Below are 12,021 nucleotides of genomic sequence, written 5' to 3'. Positions count from 1 at the left end.
ATGGGGGGCATGATGGTCCCTGCCCTCTTGGACCAAATTCCTTTGATATTGACTAGGAGACAAGGGACCTGTCCTCATTTGCTCATTAGTTACCTGACTTCATTAGCTATGTAGTCTTGGATAAGCCACTTAACATCTTCTGAGCCTCAGTTTTGTCATCTGTGAAATAGGAGTAACAATAGTACTTGCCTCTAGGTTCTGTGTATTCATTGAGATAGTGCATAAAGTGCTTGGCATGATGCCTGTCACATAATAAGTGCTGAAATAATGGTAGCTGTGAGTTCCTGTTATAATCGTTACATCTTGTGTCTGTCTGGGAGGTGGTTGGCTTTCACCAACCACCATCTATGGTGCCCCCCACTGGCATGATTGCTACAGTTTGCCTTACCTTTGGCTTAAGGACAAGACTCTAGTACTCATTATCTGGCAAATAAAATAAAGATGGACACGCTGGGAGCATTTTCTCTTGCGTCTGCCTTGGCTCCTTGCTATTTTGGAACTGTGTGCTGTGTACCTTTTGCAGGTGAGGCCGCTGCCATAGCAGGACTGGGATGCCACATGCAGGGTAACTGGCTCTGAGTTCTCCACCCCATTGTTGACTTTGGCATTCAGGACTTTGGTGGAGGGCTGCCATGGTTGCATTCCTCAGAGCAGCAAAGAGAAGAGAAAACAGTGCAACTCTTGCCAATTTCCTTGAGCTCCAAGGGAAAGAAACAAGTAACATGAGTAACAACATGAAAATGAGATTGGGGGTGTGTTGGAATGAGCTGAAAGCCTTAGGGGCATGCTTCAGGAACATCGCTGTTCCATCTTGGCTGCCCAGGGTTTTTTATTCTGCTGGGTGTAATACACTAACAGAAGGGAGGTAGAATTTCAATGATGGGGGTAGGGGTGGAGACAAGAGCCCTAGTGATGTGGTGGCTGCAGAGAGGGAATAGACTGTGGGAAGACTGGAGAGAGAACGTAGTAATGCTATGGTAGACTAACAGATTTCCTGTGTAGTGTGTGACATAAACCTCTCACCTTCCCCAATTCAACTCACCTGCGTTCATCTCCAAGGTATGGGGAATTGGGTTTGTTTTGGGGAATGTGTCAGAGTACGAATGTAAAATCAAGGTTGGCATTAAGCAAGAGCAGAGGCAGTCAAAGGGAACCCTGCATGGATTGATCACTATTGTATAAAGATGCAGTAACTTGCTTAATTATATAGATCTCACCCTCCACATGAAATTTAAAAAGTGGTATGCAGAAAGTCCTCAGATTGCTGTATTAGTGTGAATTAATAAGAAAAGCTGGTTGGCATAAACCTCTCCTCCTCCCACCCTTACTCCTTGGAAATAGAAGCAACATTGTTTAGCTAAAGTCAAATTGAAGGAGATTATATGGACGCTTTGGAAATAGGGAGGAGGAGATAGGAAGTATTTCTTCAGACTAGAGAGAGGCAGAGATACCTCGAGACTTTTTTTTTCTTTTTAACTCTATTGCAGCTTAAAGAAACATTCCAAAACTTGGTGACGTAGAACAACAACAACGTTTTTTTTTTTTTTCTTTTCAACAACGTTTATTTTGCTCATGGATTGGTAGTTTGGCCAGGATTGGGTGGGAACAGTGTGTTTCTCTCTCCACTCAGCTGGGGCGGCTGGAATCCTCTCATGGTTTGTTCATTTGCATGCCTGGCAATTCATGCTGGCTGCCCTCTGGGGCCCTGTCTGGGGCTGCCAGCCAGCACACCTACACCTCTTCCTGTGGCCTGGGCTTCCTCTTCACTACATAGTGGCCAGGTTCCAAGGGTGAGCACTGTGGGAGTGAGAGCCAGGCAGAGCTGTGTCGCCTTTTCTAACCTAGCCTGGGGAGTCCTGCAGCATCACTCTAACTGCATTCTACTCATTAGAAGTGAGTCACCAATTGTATTAATTTGCTAGGGCTGTCATAATAAAGTACCACAGGTTGGGAGTCTTAAACAACAGAAATTTATTTCTCACAGTTCTGGAGGCTAGAAGTCCAAGATCAAGGTGTCAGCAGGGTTGGTTTCTTCTGAGGACTGTCTCCTTGGCTTCTAGATGGCTGTCTTCTCCCTGTGTCTTCATATGGTCTTCTGTGTGTGTGTGTGTGTGTGTGTCTGTCTGTCTGTCTCCTGATCTCCGCTTCTTACAAGGGCACCAGTCAGACTGGATAAAGTCCCAACCTAATGGCCTTATTTTATTTACCTCTTCAAAGTACTATCTCTGAATACAGTCACGTTTTGAGGGACTGGGGGAGTAAAGCTTCAACAAAGGAAAGCTTTACTCTTTTTTTTTTTTTTTGCGGTACGTGGGCCTCTCACTGCTGTGGCCTCTCCCGTTGCGGAGCACAGGCTCCGGACGCGCAGGCTCAGCGGCCATGGCTCACGGACCCAGCCGCTCCGCAGCATGTGAGATCTTCCCGGACCGGGGCACGAACCCGTGTCCCCTGCATCGGCAGGCGGACTCTCAACCACTGCGCCACCAGGGAAGCCCGAAAGCTTTATTCTTTGATTTAAAAATGGAGCTGAGACAAAGTGAGAGAGTGGCATGGACATATATACACTACCAAACGTAAAATAGATAGCTAGTGGGAAGCAGCCGCATAGCACAGGGAGATCAGCTCGGTGCTTTGTGTCCACCTAGAGGGGTGGGATAGGGAGGGTGGGAGGGAGACGCAAGAGGGAGGGGATATGGGGATATATGTATACGTATGGCTGATTCACTTTGTTATAAAGCATAAACTAACACACCATTGTAAAGCAATTATAGTCCAATAAAGATGTTAAAAAAAAATGGAGAAACGAGGTGAGCTCGCACTCTAGAGCAGAAACGAGGCGAGCACGCGCTCTCCGCAACAGGCCGTGGGCGGGGCTGCTTTGTAGGGCTTTCGTCAGCGGGGAGGGGAGGGGCCGGAGTCCTCGCGGGGCTGGCACAGCTGTGCCGCTCCCGCTCCAGGTTGCGGGGCGGGGCACGACATCTCTGCACGCAGCCGGCTGCCGCCGCCATCTTGGATTGTGTCAGGTGCAGCCCTTTAGCGCTAAGAACTCCGGTCTGAAGTGCTGGGTGTGAGGCCTCCGCACGCAGCCAACTGGGAGCAAGTGAAACCAGACTAAGCACAAAGGAAAAGAAAAGAAAAGGTTAGACTTTGTTTTATTACCGGATTCTGTTTTATTCCGCGGGAATTGTTAATGGGTTTTTCTGGTGACAAATCCCTCCTCCGTCCCGCTCCTCATTCTTGAGGGGCGCTGAGGGGCAATGGTCCATCTCTGTAAATGTTTCCTGCTGATTTGGGGTGTCGTCATAACCCCAGGTAGAGGAGCAGAGAGAGCTTCTCCCCAGCAGCCTTTAGATGTGTTTGATTGTCGCCAGGCCTCAGCCCTGACTGTTTGTAGCCCTGAACGACCACCATTTGAAGTTTTATAGGTTCTAACTTTTGGAGACAAAGGATACCTTACAGTTTAGGATGCATGGGCCAAATATTAGCAAGAAGTTAGTGGTCATTAAGGGGCCCAGGAAAGGTAAAAGCCGAGCTTTTATGCTAGGAGGGCCTGTTTCACCCCGCTCCAAATTATGCTGAATAGTTTGAAGGTAGGGCCGGTCTTGTTTGCCACCATTGCCACAGTGGCTGTTACCTTTTTTTTTTTTTTTTTTTCTTGCGGCACGCGGGCCTCTCACTGTTGCGGCCTCTCCCGCTGTGGAGCACAGGCTCCGGACGCGCAGGCTCAGCGGCCATGGCTCACGGGCCCAGCCGCTCTGTGGCATGTGGGATCTTCCCGGACCGGGGCACGAACCCGTGTCCCCTGCATCGGCAGGTGGACTCTCAACCACTGCGCCACCAGGGAAGCCCGGCTGTTACCTTTTTTGTATGGTGACAGTGTTATATATGGTTCCCCTGGCCAAGGTCACTAGTACCCCTATGAGTGCAGTGATTCCTGCAGTTAGTAGTCCTTTCCTGTTTCAGGTTGGGCGTGACAGATCAGTGAAGTTCTAGCCTTCTTCAATATCCCTGGTCACACTTTTGTTGTTGTTTGGAAGAGAAGCTTCAGGTTAGGGAGAGGTTCATACGAGTAGTTAGGGTGGTCCATTGCCGCAGTATGTCTTTCTGGAGTTTGGGGCTTGGGGGGGGGTCTCTTCACTTGAGTATGATGTCCCCACGGAGTCATCCTCTGCAACTTCAGGGCAGAATGAGTGGTTAGCGTCACCAAGTAGGGTCCATTCCACTTAGGAGTGAGTTGGTCATGTGGGCTGCTGGTTTTCCAGGTTTTTAGGTTCACCCAGCCACCTGGCCAGAAGGAGTGGAAAGCCAGGTCCGTGGGTGCTGGCAGCACCTGGTTACCATATTCTGTGAGGGCTTTCATGGTTTCTCCTACCTAGAGGCATACTTGAGTTGTTCCATTTCAAGGGTGTCCCTTCTCTCAGGCTTGGGGAATGGGTCTACCATACATGAGTTCAAACGCAGTTACCTTTAACTTATCTGTTAGAGCTCACCTCATGTGGAGCAGGGCAATTGGGAGTAAACTTAATCCAATTTTCTTGAGTCTCCCGGTGCGGCTTGACTAAGGTTCATTTTAAGGTCTAATTGGATCTCTCTACTTTCCCTGTTGATTGTGGAGTCTCCAGGCTGAGTGTAAGCGTGTAAGGTCCGTTTTATTCCTAGGGAACTTGTTATCCTTTTTGTCACTTGAGACACAAATGCTGGGCCATTATCACTTTGTAGGGATCCTGGGAGTCCAAACCTGGGCATTATCTCTTTTAGTAATACTTCAGCCACTTTGGCTGCCATTTCAGTTCTAGCAGGGGATACTTCTCCCCACCCTGAAAACATGTCCACTAGTATCGAGAGATACCTGAAGTTGCCTGATGCTCTTGGCGTGACAGTGAAATTGATCTGCCCAATTCACACGTTTACACACACACAGATTAGACTATTTTATTACATGGATTCTATTTTTATTCCCCAGGAATTTTTAATGGGCTTTGCTGATGACACCTGGTCAGAGGTGCCCATGCCTCCCTCTACCTTGCCCACAAGTATCCTTTCCCATAGAACCTGTATGTTATTTACCTCCCTTTTTATATTTCTTAAAATACCACCAATGAAAGATTCAATTATGTTGACATATTCCTCTGGAAGGCTTGAGGGGCAATCAGTTGGTTCATTAATTTTGTAACAGGACATTTTGGTTGAATCTGGGACTGATTACCTACTCCTCCATTAGTATGAAGAAGCCTTGATTTCTTCTGGGGTAAGATGGCTGAGCTCTTTGTCCTTATATGGTTAGGAGCACAGTGCCCCCCTGCTCCCCTGGGAGAAAGACATAGAAACTCCACCCTAATCTCCTGGAGGCTCAGAGTTTGAAATTTGCCCAATGGCCTGTAGTAACCTCACCGTAGGCAGATTGCAAAGGGCGATGAGGCCCCAGAAAGAGAATTCTCTGTGTGTGAAGGAGGATCGCTTAGATGGGCTGTCTTTTGAATCAAAGGTGAGACACAAAACGAGTGTCATTCTGGGTCTGTGGGAGAGGCTGACCCAGCATCATTCCTGGCACTTACAACAGGTGGAAACACAACCCACAACCTTCTATCCACCGTTCTTTCAGCCTCAAATCAACTCCAAGACTCTGGCACCAGAAAGGACAAACTGCCCAAGTAAATGCCTATTCTTTGCCTACTCTTCCCCCATCACATCAGTTTCCATAGAGCAAAATATTAATAAATTTGACTACATAAAACTTCAAATGTCTTTATGGAAGCAAATTCCACAAAGTCAAGAGACAACAATAAAATGGTACACAATATTTGCAACACATACAATAGACTACGAGGTAATTCCCTTATTTTACAAAAAGCTCATACAGATCAATAAAAATAAATATGAACAAACCAACCAAGAAATGGGCAAAGGATATGAAAGGCAGTTTACACAAAAGCAAATGCAAATAGCCAATAAATGTATAAAGAGATGTTCAACTTTCTTCTAATTAAAGACATGCAAATCTAAACAACGAGATGCCATTTTTTATGTATCAGATTGGCAACAATCTAAAAAGTTTGGTAATACCCGATGTTGTTGAGTGAATAAAGAAACAGAGACTCATTTACAGTCGATGAGCATGTTATTGGATGTACTATTTTAGTTGGACATTTGGACAACATCATTCCTAATTGTAAATGCATATACCCTTTGATCCATGGGCAAGAATTTAATCCATACATACATTCACAAAATATACCAGATTATAGCTACAAGAATGTTCCTTGCAATATTGTTTGTAAAAGGGAAAAATTGGAAAGGGCCATAAATAGGGTTGGTTATTCCAGCTATGGCATATTCACGTGATGGAATATTATGCAGCCATTAAAAAGAATGTGCTAATAAGCCATCTCCAAACTCTTAGAGGAGAAAAGCAAATTTTAGAACAGTATGCACAAGATGGTCCCATTTGTGTGAATAAAAATATATATATGCTAATGTATGCATAAAACACTTCTGGAAAGATTGATACAAAAAATTTTGAGAATGGGATAGTAAGGAGTGAGAGAAAACAATTTTACTTTTTGTTTCATACACTTCTATTATATTCATGTTTTTAAAAAAATGATTTGCATGTCTTCATTTTATTTTTTTGGAAAGGTTTACAGAAATCTCCTTATAGCATAATAGCCTATTTACATGTCTCTGTTCCATATGAGTGTGAACTTACTGGTTAGGGTGGGGCCCAGGAGAGGACATCTCTGCATGGGCCAGATGACATGTAGCAATGCCAGCCTGATTTATGACATCACATGAGATATGCAAGTGTCTTCTGTGAACAAAGTAGAACAAAAAGAGTGAAATGTCTGGGTTAGTGTTGAAACTCCTCTGTACTTACAGACTGGTGGCAGATAGGAAAACTTGGATCACAGTGATATATATGCTTTATCTCCAGCCCCCCAACTTCTGGCCAGTTCTGGTTACAGTTTTAGGTAGGATTGTAGTTTGGGGCAGAAGTGAAATGTGCCATCCATTACTGAAGGAAAAGAGGGTTTTGCAGGTATCAGTTCTTGAACACAGTACCCCAAGGATGAAAGGGCAGTGCTTTGACTACATCCTATGACTTATTTTCCAAGCAGGAGTACTGGCTCATGCAGGGACAAGAAAGAAGTCTGGTGACTGTAGGGTGATTCTGCATAAGAGCATAATGAAGATACGTGGCATCAAACCACTCTTGTATGCAGTGAGTATCAGGAAGAAAAGTGTAACCCGTCATGTCAGTCTTACAGCCAAAGTGTGTGGCCAAAGAAAGAATGTAAAAATTTCAAATGAACTCAAGTTTTTTACTTCCAGTTCTCATTTACTGTGGAAATAACACACAATTTATGACAGTTCTTGAACCTGAGCAGGCATCAGAATCACCTGGAAAGCATTTTAAAAAGATTGCTGGGCCCTATCCCCAGAGTATCTGATTCAGTAGGTCTGAGATGGGGCCTGAGAATTTGCATTTCTAGCAAGTTCCTAAGTGATGCTGATGCTATTGGTCTTAGGACCACACTTTGAAAACCACTGGTTTAAAGGACACTTTATCAATTTTTTTCTCTCCCATCAACGACCCTTACATCCCTTAGCTGTTCTCAGGATCTGTCCTTAAAACTCACTTAGAAACCCATCTTCTTTTATGATCCCTAAACCTTTTATCTCTTTTCCCCTTTCCCTTTTCCTGCCATGTGCAAGTGCCAGAGAATGCATCTGGCCTCCCTGAAAGGGTTTGTTCCCTGAGAGGAACAAATTAACCAGGCAAAGCCAGACTCCTCTTTCAAGGATAGGGAGAGGACTGGGAACACTCATTATGTTCATTTTTGTCTACTCCTCAGACGAGTAGAAGTTCATCTTCTATCAGGGGCTGGGCATCCCCCCCCCCGCCCCCGAAGCACGCAGCAGGGGGTAGCTTTGGTCTCTGAATCTGCCCTGAGGCTGCCTAAGGATGGGGCCACAGAGGGTCCTTGTCGCCTCATTCCCAGAAGGGAAATTTTGGCAAGAGTAGAGAAAAGCCATCCAGAGTGCTTGTTTTTAGAAGCTCACTCAGTGGGGCCTGGCTCCCTGCAGAGCCCTCTCTGTTCCTCTTTCCCGCTTCTCATTTTCTTATTGCCAGGGCCTCTCTTCTACCTGCTCAGCTGGATGCTCCAGGGGGCTGCCTTCTAGGGCAGGGATTATCCCAGAGGGGACCAGGGCTCCTGGGGAAATGGAAGTTGGATAATTCTTTTGTTGGAAGATAATAGGACCTTTCTTCTTCTCTCCATTTTCCAAGTAGGAAAGAAAAGAAGGAAGAAAGGAGAGAGGGAGAGAAGGAATCTGGTTTACAGTTTACTTAGGTACCACCCTTCCTCCTCCTCTGAGTGACATTAATCTCCTACTAGACACGGCTCTTGAGCAAATTCAAAAGTACTTTTCTGGAGAAAGGGGAAACTCTTTCCAGAGGGCCCAGCTGTTAAATGTGTGGTCTCATAGAGCAGTGCTTCCTAAGCTTTGAGAGAATGGGAATCTCCTGGGGGAGTCTTGGTAAAATGCAGATGCTAATTCAGGAGAGCTGGGTGGGGCCTGAGACCCTACAGTTCTAACAAGCTCCCAGGAGACGCTGATGCTGCTGGTCTGTGGACAATACAGTGTAGCAGGGTTGTAGAGTGCTTAAAACTAGAAGCAACCTTAGAGATAAATTTGAATCCAATCCTTTTACAAATAAGACACCTGAGCCCTGAGTGGTTGTGTGACTTCTCCAAGGTCACACAGCTGGTTAGTGGCAGAACCACTATTACCAGTTCAGCACTCTTTCCACTTCCCCAGGAAGGAAGCAAAGCAAGAATATAAACCAGGTGCCAGACACACTAGAATATGAATGCTTAAAAGGAGCATCTGGACCTGGGGAAGCCAACGTCCAAGTCCACTCTGCCAGTGGTCCCCAATTTGGGACTCTGGACTGTGATCCTCTTCACTAAGGAGCTGGTTGCTACTGAGCAGTCACCTAACAGCCACAGATTTGGGAAAAGCAAAACTGCTGTGGTTTTCCCACGTCTTGGTTGGGCTTGGTAATTTATGGTGGCTGTCAAGTTATTTTATTTTATTTTTTTTTTAAGTTAGAATCTTAAGTGAGTGCCTTTGTGGTCCAGGTACCTCCTGAGGAGACAGAATTGCCTGGAATAATGGGGCTGTGCTGGGAAAGCTGGCATCCTCACCAGGGCAAACCCTCAGGAGAAAATCTGAGAAGAACTGAATGGTATACTAGAAACCCAGTTGATGTTTGATTCCTGAGAGCCCTTGCACCTTCCAGGCCCTCTCATTTTCATATCGCTCCTCTTCATCGTTTTGAAAGTAGCACTTTGTTCAAGACACCTGGGAATCCTGGAATTGGAAGTAAAGTTTCCCAGGAGGGAATACATTTGTTCTGTAGTGCTGATCAAGCCAAACCACTGTGGCGAGCTGGGTTACTACAAGAAGGCACCCTAGACTGGATGTTTAAAGACCTAGATTTCAGGCCTGATTCTGTTACTTATCAGCCCTTGTGAGGGTTTCTGGGAAAAATGGTACTGTTCGTTCATTCATTCGTTCACTTATTTATTCATTCAGTCAATCCACAAACATTTATTGAGCACCAACACATGCATCAAACTTCAAAGACACAAAAAACCCTCTATGCTCTCAAGGGATTCATAGTCTAATATGAAAGATGGGTAAACCAACTATTTATTATAATATAGCTATGGGAGGTGCAGGAGGAAGCATGGTGCTTGGAGGATAAAAGAGAAACAGTGACATCAGATGTGTTGGTGGGAGAAGGCTTCCTGGAAGAGGTTATAGTTGAATTGAGTCTTGAGAGAAGACTGGGAAGGGGGGAGTTGCAGAAAGGGTCTTCTAGGAAGAGAGAACAGTATGCACATGGCTGGGGCCTTGGAACTGCACAAATCGCTCAGGGGATTGCTAGTTTTTATGTGCAATTGGACCACAAGGTTCATGGTGGTGTGTTGTGGGTGGGGTCAGGCCACAAAGACCTTGTGTACTAAGCTAAGGCCCAGTTTCAATGAGATAAAGCTGTGAAGAGAAATTTTATGTAATTAGTTAATAATAATAATTGTAATCATCCTAATTACATTCATTAAACCTATTACTAAAAAAAAAAACCCAAAAACCTATTACTATTATTTAATCCTCACAGTAAACTTATGAAGTAGGTACTGATATTGTACCTGTTGTTGTGTAGATACAAAATTTGAGGCCCAGGGAGGGTGAGTAACTCAAAGCCATGCAGCTGAAGTTCTGATACAGAGGGCTTACTCGTGGCCCCATCAGATCCAGAGCACCCTTTCCTAACAAATATTTTTAATCCTCCTTTATTATCGTGAAATGAAATTCAAACATGATATTCATTTAGATACATAATTTAAAAAAACAATATAATGCCCACCTGTAATATAAATAAAAATAAAACAAACATAATTTATAATAGAATAATACATATTTCAAAGTGGAAATGCTCAGACCTGACTATTCTAGAAGCATTAGGAAGTAGTTGATGGTTGTACATATATGTAGAATCACCTTGAATGCAACAGCTATAGATGCAGACTTACATCTCTGTGTTAAAGGAATGAAGTAAATACTGTGACCAGTGATGCTGAGAGTGAACTGATTTTCTGAAATAGTGAGCCATCCTTGGTAAAGTTTGAATGACAAAGTGCAGTATTCTCTCCAAGAGTGGTGGCAGAAGTGGGATATGAACCCTGATCAGCTAATTGTGCAGTTTGAGCAAATAACCCCTATATGAGGACGATTGCTCCCTCATGGAGGTTATTTCATGTCTCAGGGGTGTCGTGGGTAGCTGGGAGGGGCCTGAAGAGACCCCAGGGAGACGAGGGTATGGTGTTGCTGAGCTCAGGGTTTCCCATAGAACTTTGCGATGACAAGTTGGGCTACCTTGCCTCTTTGACCTTATATTCCCAGTGCTTGGGGTCTCTTCAATTCTGGGCTCTTGACTGAGTTTTCCCACTCCTTCATTAGAGGCTTCTAAGTCTTCTGACTAAGCTATAGCAGGACTCTAACCTCATCTAGCAACAGATGGAACATGTAACACTTATTGGACTTAAAGAATAAGACTTGAGAACAAGAGACTATTCAGTAATTTTTACAAGTGTTTGCTGCACCCCTGTTTTTTTTGTTTTCTTTTGTTGTTAACAAACCATGCCAAACCTTAGTGGCCTAAAACAACAATAATTGAGTATTTCTCAAGATCTTATGGGTTGACGAGGAGGTTCTTCACATGGTGCTGGCTAGGGCACTCAGATGCCAGTAGGTCACGAGGGACTGTTTTTCCCTTCCATATGGCTGCTTGGGCTCCCTCACAGCATGGCTGCTAGATTCCTAAATGAAGGCCTCTAAGTGGCCAAGGCAGAAGCTGTGGGTCTTTTTTAAGGCACAGCCTCAGGAGTTACACAGTCTCATTTCAGCAGTATTCTTGTAGTCAAAACAAGTCGTGGGGCTAGTCCAGATTTAAGGGAAGGTTAATTAGAGTACATTTTTTGATGATAAATTGCAGAGAATTTATGGCCATCTTCACTTCACCAAAACCTACTATGTTCAAGGCACACTGCTAGGTTCTTGGGGATATTAATGGTGAGCAAAATCAGACATAATCTTTACTCCTTGTGAGTTTATAGTCTAGTGGCAGGAGAAAGAAATCAGTTAGCCACACAGGTACTTGCATAAATCAAAGGGCTAGGTAGGGAGGTGTTTGATGTTATAAGAGCATAAAAACAGAGAACAAAGTCATAACAAAGAAAGTCAGAGAAGACTTAACCTGAAAAATTAATACTCAAGCTGAGATCTGAGGAATCAATGAAGGCATCTAAGTTGTTTGTATGCCTACATATGGTAGCTCCTTGACTAATTTTTGTTGAATGAATGAATTAATAAAAGAGTGATGGTTGTGTGCAAAATTTCTGTGGCAGGAAAACCAGTGTGGCTAGAGAGTGGAGAAATGGAGGGTGTGGTATG

Source organism: Mesoplodon bidens (genome assembly GCF_964165515.1).
Source record: "Mesoplodon bidens genome assembly, chromosome: 4".
Taxonomy (NCBI): Eukaryota; Metazoa; Chordata; class Mammalia; order Artiodactyla; family Ziphiidae; genus Mesoplodon; species Mesoplodon bidens.
Note: the sequence above shows the minus strand (reverse complement) of the source record.